At 44.9% G+C, this 18,014-nt stretch overlaps 1 protein-coding gene across 1 annotated transcript in view; it reads left to right on the top strand.

The window, feature by feature from the left end:
• The first annotated feature begins 5,009 nt into the window (after positions 1–5,009).
• Sdc (Syndecan) overlaps positions 5,010–18,014 on the top strand; it is a 388,092-nt gene continuing 375,087 nt past the window's right edge. The window contains exon 1 of the mRNA XM_076173651.1: positions 5,010–5,166. The gene's annotated coding sequence lies outside the window, so the exon portion shown is untranslated. The remainder of the gene's footprint in view (positions 5,167–18,014) is intronic.

Below are 18,014 nucleotides of genomic sequence, written 5' to 3'. Positions count from 1 at the left end.
AGAGAGAAAGAGAGAGAGAGAGCAAGAGGGAGAGAGAGAAGAGCTTTTTTTCTCTCTCTGGTCTCTCCCCTTATTTCCTCCTCCTTTCACATCACTTACCACCATTTCCACCACGAATAACTCCATTACCACCACTACCACCAGCACCAATAATACCTTTTTCACCATCACTTCTGAGATCTCCATCTTCTTCACCACCACCACCACTAACACCACCACTTCTGAGATCTCCATCTGCTTCACCACCACCACCACTAACACCACCTCTGATCCACCACCACTATCACTATCACCACCAGTACAACTACGCACCACTGCCACCACGAGCACCACAAACATACCGATGTGAAATCGCTTCCACCGTTCCACCAACTCTACTACCACCACATATCCACCACAAATCCACTGTCCTACCACCGTTCCACCAACTCTACCACCACCACAGATCCACCACAAATCCACTGTCCTACCACCGTTCCACCAAATCTACCACCACAAATCCACCACAAATCCACTGTCCTACCGCCGTTCCACTAATTCTGCCACCACAGATCCACCACAAATCCACTGTCCAACCACCGTTCCACCAAATCTACCACCACAGATCCACCTCAAATCCACGGTCCTACCACCGTTCCACCAAATCTACCACCACAGATCCACCACAAATCCACTGTCCTACCACCGTTCCACCAATTCCACCAACTCTATCACCACCACAACTCCACCACAAATCCACTGTCCTATCGCTACTACCGTTCCACCAACTCCACCACCACCATAGCTCCACCACGGTGCCCGGTGGACTTGGCACCCATTGGCCCTGGCACTGATTGACCTGAGGTTGGGTCGGCACAACCCACCAATCGCTTCGCTGATGGGTCGGGATCTGCTCCCGTGATTGGTCGGGATCCTCCGCCAATCCCGACGGATCACCAGGAAGACCTGGAGGAATTTCTTTTTCTTCGCGTTCTTCTCCTTCGCGTTTTTCGCTTTCTTCTTCTTCGCGTTCTTCTTCTTCGCGTTCTTCTCCTTCGCGTTCTTCTCCTTCGCGTTCTTCTTCTTTTTCTTTTCTTCTTCGCGTTCTTCTCGTGCTTATTCGCGTTGTTGTTGTTGCTCTTCCTCTTTTTCTTCTCCTTCTTTTATATCTTCTTCTTTGTCCTCTTCTTTTCTTCTTCTTCTTCTTTCATCAAAGAAATGTTTCCTCCTCTTTCACCTCCTATTCTTCCTCCTCCTACTCTTCCTTCACCTCTTTCTCCTCCTCTTCCTCTTTTTCCTCCTGTCCTTCCTCCTCCATTTCCTCCTTTTCCTCCTCGTTCCCCTTCCTTCAAAACGGTAATGCACTTTGCACAATTTATTCTGGCTGATTACAGAAGATTTCATTCAGCCGAGGCGCCGTCCCGGGGGTGGGAATTATTATTATTATTATTATTATTATTATTTTTTTATTTTTTTTTTTTATTTTTTTTTTTTTTTAGCCCATTTAGTCCTCACTCTCCGTTCCTTCCTCCTCCATCTCCATTCTGGATTAGATCGTCAGTTTTTTGCCAGGATAAAGCCTGAAGAGGACGCCGTCAGGATGTCGCCGCGGAGGGAGTGGTTGGGGAGGGAGGAAGTGGGGAAAGACTCCCTGGTGACCTGAGCGACTTGTTTTGGTCCTTCCAGACCTGAAATAGAGAAAATGACCGGAGTAGGTAGAACTGAAATAGACTCTGCAATAGAATTGGCTACCTCCCGTGTAAGGGGGGAAAAAGCCTTTGGTATATGTATGTATGCAATAGACTCGTCTTTTCCAGTGAATGTGTATAAAACACACACACACACACACACACACACACACACACACACACACACACACACACACACACACACACACACACACACACACACATTCACACAAGCTGACAGATTTACACACACGCTCACACTCATGTACACACACGCTCACACACGCATACACACGCTCCTACACTCATGTACACACTCATATACACACATACTGACACATTTACACACACGCTTACACTCGATATACACACGCGCACACACACACATACACACACACACACACACACACACACACACACACACACACACACACACACACACACACACACACAATACAAACACGTGTAAAGCGACAAGGCACGCATGAAACCCATTCCAGTTTGGGGTGGGGGAAGGGGGGGGCCATGTCATGCAAAATCCGCGGCGGCGAAATTCGTATATTCCAAGTCGGCGACAGCGCGTCATACATTCTTCGGCAAACAATGGGACGCAATTATCATGCACAGAGCTTCCGGGAATTCATGCAAGGCGGCGGGGGAATGGAAAAGGGTAGCGTCGCGCGGCCTCTACGAGATCAGCATATGTCCCTCTCCCCCTCTCCCCCTCTCTCCCCCCTCTCTCCCCCTCTCCCCCCTCTCTCCCCCGCTGCTTGCATTAATCAAATCTGCACCGAAACTGCTGCCATGGAGCATTTGCAAAACATGGAGCGTCCTCTGTGTACATTCATGCATAAATTCTGCACATGCTCCAGCATATATCACGGTCCATACAGGAGTTTGTGTGTATATATATATATATATATATATATATATATATATATATATATATATATATATATATATATATGTATATATATATTTATATATATATATGTATATATATATATAAATATATGTATATATATATATATATGTGTGTGTCTGTGTACCATCCCACCCACCCCTCCTCATCTTCATCATCATCTTCCACGTATATTCAGGAAAAAGCCCAATATATTCCATTTGTTTAAGGATATTTATGTTTTACTTGTGTGTGTGTGCGTGTGTGTGTGTGTATGTATGTGTGTGTGTATGTATGCATGTATTTACATATATAAATAATTGTGTGTGTCTGTGTGATCTACACGTTTCAAAGAAAGAAAAATAAGGACATTTGGCAGAGGATCACTAGAATAAATATATGAATAAATAAAATGAAAAAACGAGGAAAAAACAAGTTGAAACGTTTTTTCCAAATATTCTTTTTCAACGAATCCACACACACACACACACACACACACACACACACACACACACACACACACACACACACACACACACACACACTACACACACACAACACATGCACACACACACATACACACACACACAAATAAAACATAAATATCCATAAACAAATAGAATATGTTTGGCCTTTTCCTGAATATGCATTTGGCACTCAAATCGACTTGATATGGACTGTTTCGATAATTACCCAATGAGAGGAGGAGGACGATAATGGTGGTGATGGTGATGATAATGATGACGATGATGATGATGATGAGGGTAGAGGGTAGTTATTCATCACCTAGTAGATGACTATTGAAAATACGTCAGGAGGCGCCTAATTGTAGCCAAAAGCACCGCCACCACCTTTGCCGAGGCGCTCGTATCCGTTGGTAATCGAGCAGGGACACGTTCATTGCCCAGTGGTGGCTGGCTAGCGGGCTGTGTGGTCTCTCGGGTCAAAGTGGTTGGTAATTCTCTCTCCGTCCTCTCTCTTCCACTCTGTCTCTATCTCTCTATCTATCTATCTCTCCCACTTTGTCACTATTTATTTCTCTATCACTCCCACTCTGTCTCTCTCTCTCTCTCTCTCTCTCTCTCTCTCTCATTCTCTCTCTGTCTCTCCCTCGCCCTCTCTCTCTCTCTCTCTCTCTCTCTCTCTCTCTCTCTCTCTCTCTCTCTCTCTCTCTCTCTCTCTCTCTCTCTCTCTCTCTTTTCCAACTCTTTTTCTATTTCTCTCCCTCTTTCTCTCTTCCTCTCTTCATTTGATTTACTCACATATTCATTCTAATTGTATATCACATTATTTTATTGCTTTATTTATTTGTTTATCTATTTAATAGTACCATTCCTGCTTCACAAAAGTACTGCCTATGATGTGTTTACAATTTTTGTAAAAAAGAAAAAAATAGAATCCCTTTCCTTGTTTTCAGACACTCTTGTATCTGGACGGATGGTAATTAAATATTATGTATGGAAAAGAAGAAAAAATCAGCTGAAAATTAAATTAGCTAAAAATTAAAAGAAAAAGGGGTGTGTGTCAAATAAGGCATGGTGATGATAATGATGATGATGTTGATGATGGTGGTGGTATGTGTGGTGGTGGTAGTGGTAGATACGAGTTACTGTGACAGTGGTAGCGACGTTGGAAATTATTATTTACTGTACTAATGCTGTAGAAAGGCCACCTATGATAGAGAATGGATGATCGAGCCGCATTGAGAGAAAACGGAAATATTAGGGGGTGACTAATATTTATGTAATACTTACATGTTGGTGTGGTACACAAAGGTTATGTTTGCACATAATATGGGTACTGTTAAATACTACTTTTGGATAGAAAAATGCTTTTATTCAGATGTTTAATCGTGGGTCATTTTCTGACCTCCAATTAAAAATTGCAGGCGAATAGTGAGGTTTTATGTTGTATAAAATCACATGTACAGTTGGATTCAAAAGTTCGTAGAGCCTTGTGTATTCCTTGGTAATGGAAGACACTTAAATATATACATTTATTATTTCTTCCTTTCTTTCTCTTATTCATTGTTTTTTATTTTATTGTGTTCTTACGGAATTTTCTTATATTTTTCCATACCATTTAACAATTGTGTTCGCTATGTGTTAACTATGCAGCGACTACGGTGCCATCTGTTACCTTCTTCAAGTACCAAAATGTCGTCGAACTTTGGAAAAGAAAGCCAAAAGTCCTCAAAGTATTATGCCACCGAAGTATCGGTTCGATTCCAGGTGTTGGAGACTAACCACGCCCCGTTTTCTCTCATCTTCCAGAACGATTTCGATTATCTCTACTTGGAGGACGAGGGCTCAGGCGATGGCGTGGACACGAGTCTCAAGGACGAGCTCTTCAGCGATGACGAGGACACCACCGAAAGACACCACCAACCGGACCTGGGTCATTCGCACCCACACCCGCCTCCCGAAGCGACGGAAGACGCGGTAGTGGACGAAGAGGACGAAGAGGAGGGATCGGCCAAGGGACCCTATAACTCGGTCTATTACTATTACGACATCGACGACGACGAGGAAGACGAGGAAGACGAGACGGGATCAGCCGGAGGACCCATCGACATTGATGACGAGGACGAGTATACACGTGAGTACCCACTATCCATTTATCTATTCTATTTCTATTTTTCATGTGAGCAACGGGCTGCGCCCGACCTCGCTACGCGGGGGCTCGGCCCTTCGGGCAAGCTCGCTTCGCTCGCAGCCAATCAGTCGTCTTCATTGCCGTAACGTCACCGCTCTTTGTCTGCTCAGTCATCTCCGTTGCTGTGACGTCACTCAGCCAATCAGTGGTATCCGTTACCGTGACGTCACTACTTTCTCAGCCAATCAGGGGCCGGAGGGGACGTGACCCTTTGAGGGATAACCAGTTTCCGGTCCGAATTAGATTGATATCAACAGGATTTTTTAAATAGTATTATATGTATATATAAATATATATATATATATATATATATATATATATATATATATATATATATATTACCCTTATCTTAAAATGTTTATTTGTTTGCTTATTTAGTTATTTTCATCGATCTATTTTATCACACGTTTGGTATAGTCTTTTATTTTTTCTCGTGTTTTCTCATTAGATAATGTCTTTGTCAAGGACGTAAAGGAGGCAGTGCACGTCTCGTTTCTTCACTTTTGAACGAAGATTTATGGAGCTCATTGAACCTTACTTTTTGTTTCTTCTGTTTTTATTCATTTTCATCAAAAGGGTCACGCCATTACTGAGCGAAAAGATATGGATTTCATTCCAAACTCTCACTCGAGTGTTGCTGTTGTCGTGCTCTCTGAATTAACGGGGCTCCGTTTCGACACTGATCATTAGCCAACCTGAAAGAGCTTAGATCTACAAAGGATTACAAAGGCGGAGAATACCGACAGGAGACCTTTTGGTCCATATCTAGGTCGGATGCGAAAAAAATCAAAATAATAATAAATTAATAAATAAAAAATATAATAATGTAAATAACAAATAAAATACATAAATAAGTGCATAGGTATAGTTAAATAATAAACAAACAGATAAATAGTAGATAATGATAAATTGACATATACCTAATAATTAATGAGAATAAAAACAGACAAATGATAACAAAACAAAAACAAATAATATAGAATAAAAGATAATCATTACAGCATCTACCCCGCTGAATTAAATCACCTGGCGACAAAGGATTGCAAAGGCGAAGTATGCCGACAGGAGAAGGAGACCTTTTGGTCCATAACTAGGTCGAATGCGAAAAAATTATAATAATGAGAAATAAATAGAAATCATAATATCATAATAATAAATAAAATAAATGCATAGGCATAGTTGAATAATGAACAAACAGGGAAATAGTAAATAATAATAAATTGACATATAACTAATAATAAATGAAAATCAAGCAAATAATAAACAGACAAATAATAACAAACAAATAATATAAAATAAATGGCAGGCATTACAGCATCTTGCTTAGGTGTTTATCTAAACGAATCTTAAAGCTTCGAACTGAACTACATTGTACTGCCTCTGCAGGAAGTTTATTCCATTCATTAACTACACGGTTGGCGACGTGAGAATAAAATGCTAAATGAGCAAACTCGGGCCTGGTGGGTTGGAAAGGAGGCATAGTGTGTCACAGTTGGCTACATAAAGCCTAAGAACCGTATGTACTCATCTGTTTATTGTGAAAAAAATATCTGGATTTTTATAAAGTAGAAGACATTCTTTGCCTGGTGAGTTGATGTCGGGGAACCGCAAGATCTAATTTCAACCTGTATTTTCTAGACAATCGTTGTAGCATAGTAAGTTGTACCGTCTTAGTCTTGTGAATGTATAGCTTAGGGTTCGAATCCCAATATAGAGAATCTTTTACAATAAAGAAAAAATATTACAGATGATATGATACTAAATAATTGATAATAATAACGATAATAGTAGTATGATAATAATGTTGATGGTAATAATACTAAAAATGATAATGATGGAAATGATAATGATAATAAAGATGATAATGATAAATTATCCAAAACTTAAAATGGAAGGCACTCTAACTTGAAAGTGATTTGCAATTTCGTTTTCAGTATCATTTAGTTTCATCTTGATCCGCTTTATCAGGTCCATCAAAGTACTTGTGTGAACGAATGATTGTGAAACGGAGGAAAGTATGTGCAAACATGAATTATATTGTCCTGACGTATGTTTACAAAAGATTACAAAGGCGGAGCATGCCGACAGGAGACCTTTTGGTCCATAACTAGGTCGGATGCGAAGAAAAATATAATAGTGATAAATAAATAAAAATTATAGTAATATAATGATAAATAAAATAGATGCATAGGTATAGTTAAATAATAAACAAACAGGTAAATAGTAAATAATAACAAATAGACAGATATTAATTAATTAATCTATATTTCTCGTTTATTCGGAATGGTTCTTGTTTTATTTTATTCTGGCAGAAGCTAAATCATTTTGTTATATTTTACACGTCTATTTTAGTGTAGTACAGTATAAAGTAATAATAGTGAGAACAGGACACCAAGAATTATAGTTACCGCTTAAAGTTTTTGGTTTTCTTTGCAACGGGGAGGGGAAGAGAGAATAGAAGTAAGAAGGGGAGACTTTAAAAAGAAATGGTGTCAGCACTAATGTTAACACAAAATGTTGTTAGTAGAAAGACCATGTTTCCATCGCATAGTGCAAAATAATTTTTTGAAAATTTATTGTTTTTTAAGTGAAATGTACGTTGTGTTTAGCGCGAAAATTGTGCACAGTTATATTTACTCAAATATAACAAATATCGTATATCATTGTTTTGGTGCAGCATTTCCATTTTTTTTTTCAACAAGAACAGGGATGTGTTGTTACAATATATATTATTGTACGAATGATGCAGTGTGTGTATTTTTTCCATTTGTGTAAGAGTTGCAAAGGGATCGTTTTCATATGTACACTCGCTGATGTGCATAATATATATATATACAATATATATATATATATATATATATATATATATATATATATATATATATATATACACCACACACATGCACGCCTGTGCACGCGCACACACATACGCACACACACGTACATACACAACTCCGTGCTCAATATAATTAGAGTGCCGGCTCGCAGTGCAGCGATGCTAAAATCATTTCAACTCCAGTCGGGAATCGAATTCGGGACTACTGGAATAATGGCCACCGACGGTAATACTACACCGTGTGTGTGTGTGTGTGTGTGTGTGTGTGTGTGTGTGTGTGTGTGTGTGTGTGTGTGTGTGTGTGTACAGGGAGCCTGTGTGCATATCCTAATTAATTATTTGTAGTTCTTCGCTTTCTTTTGTTTTTCCATGACTTCGCGCCATTGTTCTGTACAGGCAACTCGTTCTTCTCGTCCTCCCCCTTCCCCCTTCCTCCTTACCCTTTACCCCTTCCCCCTTCCTCCTTACCCTTCTCCCTTCCCCTTCTTCTTCTCCCTTCCCCTTCTTCTCCCCCTCCCCCTTCCCCTCTCTTCTCCTCTTCCTCCTCCTCTCCGTATTCCTCATCGTACTCTACTCTCATCCTCCTCACTCCTCCCGTGCTTCCTTGCCTCCCTCTTTCTCGCCTTCTTCCCCTCCCTCCTCCTCCTCCTCCTCCTCCTCCTTCCTTTAACTGAACCAAATTCTCCCCCTCCATCTACCCCCTATCTCCTCACTCCGCCCCTCCACTTTTCACCCTCCTCCTCATTCTCCTCTTCCTCCTTCTGTACCTCGTCTCTCTTTTGTCGTCTTCCTCCTTCCCCGCCTACTCTTTTTCCTTCTCTTTATTTCTCCCTCTTTTTTCCTCTCCTCTTCATCTTCACTCCGTATGTCTTCCTTCCCCTCTCCTCCTCCACCACCACCTTCTCCACTACCTCTTCCTCCACCTCCATCTCCACCAACTTCTCCTCCACCTCCTCCTCCTCTTCCTCCTCCACCACCACCTCCTTATTCTGTTTTCCTCTCTTTCATCCTCGATTTCCTTATTTTCCTCGTCCTCCTTCATTTCCTCCTCTTCAGTGAACGTGAGTGTGTGTGTGTGTGTGTGTGTGTGTGTGTGTGTGTGTGTGTGTGTGTGTGTGTATGTGTGTGTGTGTGTGTGTGTGTGTGTGTACATGTGTGTGTGTGTGTGTGTGTGTGTGTGTGTGTGTGTGTGTGTGTGTGTGTGTATGTGTGTGTGTGTGTGTGTGTGTGTGCGTGCGTGTTTCTCCCATGTTCCGTGTGTGCTGTAGTTATACAACACAGCATTAATCAACCCTCCACTGACGCTCTCTCCCCCTCCCTCTCTCCCTCCCTCTCCCTCCCTCTCCTCCTCCCCGTCCCTCTCCCTTCCCCCTCCCCTCCCTCTCTCGCCTCCTCCTCTCTCTCCCTCTCCCCCTCCCACGGGGGGGGGGGAGGCGACGGCAACCCTATGATACTGTTGCCATGACAACCAATCCGTCTCTCACCGACTTTCACTCTATTGATCTATTTCATTCGGAGATACCTGTAGGACGTCGGTTGGGATCGTCTCCCACACCCGCCCGTTTTCAAAGTACATCAGTACACGCGTTTCCGCCCCGAGGTGCGCGTCCGAGGGGCTGGTACTCGGTGCCCGGGGCGTGGCTAACATGTGTTAATAAAACTACTATTTTTCTAACACATGGACATGTAGGAGAAGCGGCAACCGGCGACAACTCTCCTCTTTCTACTTGTACCTCTTCCTTCCTCCTTCTCCCTCCTTCTCCTAACTTCCTCCTCCTCTTCCTCCTTCTCTTTATCCTCCTCTTCCTCCTTACCCTCCTCCTCCTCTTTCCTCCTTATCCTCCTCCTTATCCTCCTCCTTACCTTCCACCTCTCCTCCTTCCTCCTCCTCTTCTTCCCTCCTCCTCCTCCTCCCTCCTCCTCCTCCTCTTCTTCCCTCCTCCTCCTCCTTATCCTCCTCCTTCTCCTCCTTATCCTCCTCCCTCCCCCTCCTCCTCCTTCCTCCTGGCTCTTTTGTCTCGCTTTGCCTTTCCTTCAAGTTTTGTTTATTATTATTAGGGCAGAAACCTGTTGCGTGCGTGCGTGCGCGAGCGCGCGCCCCTGAGCGTCGTCCTCAAGTGGCCCATGGAAGCGCCTTAGAACAGTTTCGATTAAATTTATTAATTTTTTTACATGTATATATATATGTATATATATACTGTACAGTATATATATATATATATATATATATATATATATATATATATATATATATATCAATACTTGTTTTATTTGTTTGTTTTCTATTTGTTTTCTATTTGCCTTAGAACAGAATACTTGTTTTATTTGTTTGTTTTCTGTTTGTCTTTCATTCCATTCATTTTTATTTTTCATTTTATTTATTAATTTTTGTATTTTTAATTAATTCACTTATTCATAACTTTATTTTATTAATTCTATATATTCAGTTATTTACATTTATCCACATTTGTATTTATTCGTTTTATGTGTTTATATTTATATCTGGGTTAATAATTCAATTCATTTATTTATATGATTTTATTCATTTAGTACATATATTCATTCATTTACATTTGCATATATATTTATATTTTGTTTATTCATTTTATGTATTTATTCATTATATTTCAGTTAATAATTCAGTTATTAATTTTTTTTTTTTTTTTTTTTTCTCGGGGTATGTAACCAACCCGCGTGAGTCGGGCAATGCATCACACACGTGGTTGTCCGCTTTTAAGATTCTACCCACCCGTATGTCTTTGTGTGTCGATATGGCGTGTGTGTGTGTGTGTGTGTGTGTGTGTGTGTGTGTGTGTGTGTGTGTGTGTCATTCCCCATGGTCTTAGATCACATGTTAGACTCGTCACCGACAGCTATTACCCTCCCGGAAGAGAGCTCAGAGCTCATGTATGACAGATCTATGGGTAATGCAGTGACTTTACACACACACACACACACACACACACACACACACACACAATTCCCCACCCACGAGAGTTGGAGTAACGACTCCCAGTGCAGCGATACTGAAATTATTTCAGCCCTGGGCGGGATTTGAACTCGGATCCCTTTAGTTGCGGATGCGAACGCTACCACTGTGCCGTCGTGTGTCTGTGTGTGCGTGATAATAGTGCATATATTATTATCATTAATGAGAGTCAGTTCATTCCCACATATTTTCTATTGTTGTATAAGTCTCACATTTCACGAACTGCTATTGTGTGTTTGTTTAATAAAGTGTACGAGCTCTTCTGGGGGATCAGAGGGTTGCGATTATAACTCTCTCTCTCTCTCTCTCTCTCTCTCTCTCTCTCTCTCTCTCTCTCTCTCTCTCTCTCTCTCTCTCTCTCTCTTTACTGAAAACTTTCAGATGTTGGATGAGCTTAGGTTCTCATGTATTCTTCCTGAACCACACACGCACACACACGCACACACACACACACACACACACACACACACACTCCTTTTGTCTCCTTTCACGTGTAGCCCCTGCAGAGACTGCAGCAGATCCAAGGTGAATACACACACACACACACACACACACACACACACACACACACACACACACGCACACGTTCCCACGTTCCCACGTTCCCACGTTCCCACGTCGGAAGCCCGCGGCACTCTCCATCTCCATTCTTGGAAGAAATACTTAGCAGGAGTGAAGAGGAACTGCCTGAAGGAGGACCTCGGAAGAGGAGACCTCAAGGGTGACACGATGACAAAGACGCGTAAGACAGTTGTTGCTCAAGGTGCTACTCCTCCTGGTGCTTTCCTGGAGGTCGACCTTGTGGCGAGGTCGTCCTTCCCCGACCTCCTCCTCCTCCTCCTCCTCCTCCTCGAGTCTTTGTGCGTTGGTTCCTTTGTCGTCATGGCGGCGTCTGTATGCGCTCCCGGAGTGGGAGACGCGTTTTCTTCTCGTCGTGTTTGCGCCAGTTCTGGGCTCGTGTGTCCATATTCATCTAATTCTACCTAATTGTAATGTTCAAGGACAACGCTGTATGTACGTATTTCACATTGGTCTTTGGACCACGTGCTGGGCTCGTGATCGACAGCTACTACCCTCCCGGGAGAGAGCTCAGAGCTCATATATGACCCTATGGGTAATGCTGTGACCTTACACGCACACACACACCCAACTCCCCGCCCACGAGAGTTGGAGTAACGACTCGAAGCGCAGCGATGCTGAAATTATTTCAGCCCTGGGCAGGATTCGAACCCGGACCTCCGTGGTAACAGTCAGGGACTGTGTGTGTGTGTGAGAGAGAGAGAGAGAGAGAGAGAGAGAGAGAGAGAGAGAATTTCTTAGATGATGTCTAGTGATACTATTAAATATTGAGAGAGAGAGAGAGAGAGAGAGAGAGAGATTATCTTAGTAGATGTCTAGTGATACTATTAAATGCTGAGAGAGAAAGAGAGAGGGAGAGAAAGAGTATTTCTTAGTAGATGTCTAGTTATACTATTGAATGCTGAGAGAGAGGGAGAGAGAGAGAGGGAAAGGGAGAGAGAGAGAGAGAGAGAGCTCCATTTAGCCTTGAAAATGGATACAAGGCATTTTAACATGGCCCTCATCATGACCTTATTTTTAACACATTATAGATGAAATAAGAGAGGAGGAGAGAGAGAGAGAGGGGGGGGGAGGGGACTGATGATGACGTCGTTAGTGACGCAGTGACGAAAGAGCTAATTCCCTTTTTCTCCTCATCGGGTTCTCTCAACGTGTCAAGAGAAAACGGGGCCACAGGACAGCTGCTGCTCCTCCTCCTCCTCGTCTTCCTCCTCTTCCTCCCTCCTCCTCCTCCTCCTCCTCTTCCTCCCTCCTCTTCCTCCTCCTCCTCCTCCCTCCTCCTCCTCCTCCTCCACATCTTCATCCTCCTCATCCTCATCCTCTTCACCTTCATATCTTATCCTCCTTTCAACCTCTTCAACATCATCATCATCCTCCTCCTCCACATCTTCATCCTCCTCATCCTCATCCTCTTCACCTTCATATCTTCATCCTCCCTTCAACCTCTTCAACATCCTCCTCCTCCTCCTCCACATCTTCATCCTCCTCCTCCTCCTCATCCTCTTCCTACTCCTCCTTTATCTCGTCCTTATCCTCCTCCTCCTCTTCCTCCACGTTTTCATCCTCCTCATCCTCATCACCTTCTTATCTTCATCCTCCTTTCAATCTCTTCATCTTCCTCCTCCTCTTCTTCACCCTCCTCCCCAGCATCTAATTCATCCACCCCACCCACCCCATCCCGACCCCTTTCCACCTCCAACGTATTCCACCTTCACACCTTTTCACCCCATCCCTCTCCCCTTCCCCCTCTCTCCCCTTCCCCCTCTCCCCTTCCCCCTCTCCCCCCTTCCCCCTCTCCCTTTCCCCTCTCCCCCTTCTCCCTCTCCCCCTCCCCCTTCCCCCCTCTCTCCCTTCCCCCTCTTCCCTTCCCCCTTTCCCCCTCTCCCTCTCCTTCCTCTCCCCCTCCCCCTTCCCCCCTCTCCCTCCTTCTCCCTCTCTGGTCTGTTAATTAAGAAGACGTCACCTTGGCCTTTCATTAAAAAGAAAAAAATATATTTCCTCTTTTGTCGGCCGCTGCCCTCTGCCGGCGCCGGGGGACACTACATATGTTATTCTGGCTGACGTTGTGTCAATCATTCTGTCCGAGCGGGACCTGAATCGGGGTTAGGCTTGTGAAAGTTGGTTAGGTTAGACTTATGTTTAGTTAAGTCGGGTCAGGTTAGGTTAAGGTAACTTTGAACCGGAAGAGAGAAGCGTTAGGTCCGAAAGAGAGTGAAGAGTAGGACTGTAGAGAGCAGATGAGGTCCAAAAAAGAGCAGGAATAGGCCCGAAGAGAGTAGAGTTAACTGTGGAAGAAAGCAGGGTTTACTACGGAAGAGAGCATGGTTAGAACCGAAAGAGCACGCATGGATCCGAAAAGAACAGGGTTACCGAAGAGAGCGCGTTTAGGTCCAAAGAGAGCAGGGAAAACTGCGAGAGAGAGTAGGGTTGGGTCCGGGAAGAGAGCAAGATGAATGCCGGTCGAGCAATGGAAAGAGTCAATTTACAGTTTTTTAAATATTCGGAGGACCTGTCTCTTGTTCACGACCCGACTCTCTCTCTCTCTTTCTCTCTTTTCCTCTCTCTTTCCCTCTCTCTCTCTCTCTCTTTCCCTCTCTCTTTCCCTCTCTCATTCCCTCTTTCCCTCTCTCTCTCTCTTTCCCTCTCTCATTCCCTCTTTCCCTCTCTCTCTTTCTCCTCTGCTTCCTCTTTTCTCTCTATTAAATTTCCTTTCTGTCGTCCGGTTTTCAAAATGTGATTAGTATTCCACGGTTCAAAATTGAGGCTGGGAAATGAAGCCAGAATTGAGGCTAGGCTCAGCCGTGTAGCAAGACAGCGTATGAAGCCAGAATTGAGGCCAGGTGGATAGTTGAGGGTATGGTTTAAGAGTGAGGCTTCTGTTGAGGCTAAAAGTGAGGTCAGAGGTTGAAATTAAAAGAGAGGCTTTGCTTAGCGCTTGAGTGAGGCTGGTGGTGCTTTGAGGTTAGAGGCTAACGATGAGGCTAGGGAATGGCTTAGGGTTGATTAAGGTTGAATGAAAAATAAGGCTAAATTGAGGTGCTCATCAAAGCTTAAAGTGAGGTTTGAGGCTTAGAACGAGACTAGTAGTTATGGCTGGAAGGTATCTAGATGTAATATATGTAGATATAGATGCAACCTGTAGGTTACATAGGTGGCACTGTAGCTCACGGCCACCTTCTCTATAGGTCACATTAGACCTTAGAGGTGGCACTAGATCTAAGGAACACCCGTCTAGAGGTGGCAGTAGAGCTTAGGAACATCCCTCTAGAGGTGGTATTAGAGCTAATGAACACCCCTCTAGAGGTGGCGGTAGAGCTTAGGGACATCCGTCTAGAGGTGGCAATATAGAGCTGAGAGGCACTCTTCTAGAGGTGGCACTAGAGGTGAAAGACACTCCTAGAGGTGTCACTAGAGGTTAGAAACAACTCTCTAGATACGGGACTAGAGCTCAGAGACCCTCTTCTAGAGGTGGCACTAGAGGTGAAAGACACTCCTAGAGGTGGCACTAGGGGTTAGAAACCTCTCTCTAGATACGGGACTAGAGCTCAGAGACCCTCTTCTAGAGGTGGCACTAGAGTTAAGGAAGACCCATCTAGAGATAGCACTAGGGCTGGGAGGGACTCTTCTAGAGGTGGCACTAGATATGAGCGGCACTCCTAGAGGTGGCACTAGAGCTGAAAGACGCTCATCTAGAAGTGGTACTGTAGCGTAGAAACAAGCCCAACCCTCCAAAGCTGACGCCAATCCCCATCCTCCAAAGCTGACGCCAAAGCGCACTAAAGCTGACGCACCTCCAAAGCTGGCGCCAAAGCCTCACCCTCCAAAGCTGACGCCCAAGCCTCACCCTCCAAAGCTGAAAGACGCTCATCTAGAAGTGGTACTGTAGCGTAGAAACAAGCCCAACCCTCCAAAGCTGGCGCCAATCCCTACCCTCTAAAGCTGACGCAAAGCCTCACCCTCCAAAGCTGGCGCCAAGCCCCACCCTCCAAAGCTGGCGCCAAGCCCCACCCTCCAAAGCTGGCGCCAAGCCCCACCCTCCAAAGCTGGCGCCAAGCCCCACCCTCCAAAGCTGGCGCCACAGCTGGTAGGCACCTCTCCATCCACAGAAGACACGTCAACGTGTTCAAGACGTTGAGGCGTGGCTCCCTCACGCCCGCACGCCCACGTGGCTGTCGTACACCTCTCGCTCTTAGTAATTAATTGGTGTTAATTACTAGGAAGTCATTTCCTTTGATCCTTTGGGGATTAAGGCGTCCTGGAAAGAGGCTTCCGCTTAGATGTGGCGCCGTCACTTCAGGGTCTACAGCACGTGGCTGAAGGGACGAGGGTCTTCGGAGTTCATGAGAACATAAGAATGGAAGAGACTGCAAGAGACCGTAAGGCCTACACCAGGCAGTTGCAGACCCTCTCCCAAGAGGTCGAATGCATCCCTCTAGCCAAACCAAAGAGCCCTTGGTCCTGGAAAGGGATGATGTGGCTGCCCCGAGTAATGGTTACAGAGGTACGTGATCGCTCCGCGTAGGCACCGTCTCGAGGGCTCTCCGGTTTTGAATGTTTTTTGTCTTCTGTGTCCCAAGAGATAAAGAAAGAATAAGAAGAAGTAATAATAAGAAATAGAATAAGAAGATAATGAAGAAGAATAAGATGATAAAGAAGATGATGATGAAGAGGAAGAAGGAGGAGGAGGAGGAGAACAACAACAAAAATAACAACAATAAAAACGACACTTTGGAGGAGGAGGAGGAAGAGGACAACAACAACAACAACAAAAATAACCACAATAAAAATAACACTGGAGGAGGAGGAAGAGGCCAACAACAACAACAAAAATAACAACAATAGAAACAACACCTTGTAGGAGGAAAAGAAGGAGAACAACAACAACAAAAATAACAACAATAAGTAACAACACCTTTGAGGTTGTGAGGGTCGGCCTCCATTGATTAGTGAGGGCGCCGTCTCTGGCACCCTAATGGCTTTCCTCGCTTCCTCATTCAGACCTGCCTGTGCCCCGGATCGGCTTTCCCCTATGCCTCCTCCTCCTTCTCCTCCTCCTACTCCTCCCCTCCTTCTCCTCCTCCCCTCCCCCTCCTTCTCCTCCTCCCCCTCCTCCCCCTCCTCCTCTCCTCCTCTCCTCCTCTCCTCCTCTCCTCCCCCTCCTCCTCCCCTCCCCCTCCTCCTCCCCTCCTTCTCTCCTCCCCCTCCCCTCCTTCTCTCCTCCCCCTCCCCTCCTCCTTCTCCTCCTCCTACTCCTCCCCTCCTTCTCCTCCTCCCCTCCCCCTCCTTCTCCTCCTCCCCCTCCTGCTCCTCTCCTCCTCATCCCATCCTTCCTCCCCTCCCTCCTCCTCATCCCCTTCCTCCTTCCCCTCCTCCTCCCCCTCCCCCTCCCCTCCCTTCTCCTTCCCCCTCTCCTCCTCCTCCTCCTCCTCCTCCTCCTGTTGTCACTCTACCCCATCCATTACCTGCTCCGCCAGCTCCTCCTCCTCTTTCTTTACCTCCTCACTTAGTTCCCCTGCCTCCTCTTCCCACTCTAACTCCTATTCCTCCTGTTGCACCTCCTCCTCTTCCTCCTCCTCCTCCTCCTCCTCCTCCTCCTCCTGTTACTTTACCTCCTCCATTACATCCTCTGCTCCCCTTCCCACTCTAACTCCTCCTGCTCCTATTCCTCTTGTTGCTCCTCCTCACCCCTCTCTCCCCCACCTCCTCCTCCTCCTCTACCTCCTACATCCTAATCTTCCCCCTGTTGTTCCTCCTCCTCCTCCTCCTCCTCCTCCTCCTCCTACTGGTTTTCTCCCCCTCCAAACAAACGTTTTCGTTCACGGTTTGCGCGCGCACACGCAAACAAACGGAAGGGACAGGGGAAGGGAGAAGTTAGAAGAGAGGGAGGAAGAGAGAGGTTAGAAGAGAGGGAGGAAGGGAGGGTTTGGAAAGGGGGAAGGGGAGGGAGGGGTTGGAAAGGGGAAAGGGGAAGGAAGGGGATGGAAGGGACGAGGAGGAGGAAGACAAGTGGCACTGTTACGTCACTCGGCACGTGGCACTTCTCATCATCTGATTGGAATTAATCAGTTTAGTTGGATTGGGTCCCAACTCTCCATTCTTCCAATGTCGGAACGCTGGGCCGGACTTAAGTCGGTACTGCTGTACGAGTACTTGAAGCTGATATTTCGACCGAGTGGGCAAGAGACAGAGTAGAAAGACTGTGTATATATGTGTGTGTGTGTGTGTGTGTGTATGTGTGTGTGTGTGTATTATGAGAAATTCGCTACTGGACAGCGACATCAATCAGATAACTTTTTTATGACCTTCGCATAGGTTCGAGTCCTACACGCGACTGTATTGTCATAAAAAAATATCATTATATATATATATATATATATATATATATAT

Source organism: Oratosquilla oratoria, chromosome 34 (genome assembly GCF_046742065.1).
Source record: "Oratosquilla oratoria isolate Oo_2021 chromosome 34, ASM4674206v1, whole genome shotgun sequence".
Lineage (NCBI taxonomy): Eukaryota > Metazoa > Arthropoda > Malacostraca > Stomatopoda > Squillidae > Oratosquilla > Oratosquilla oratoria.
This window is presented reverse-complemented; position numbering and strand designations above follow the sequence as displayed.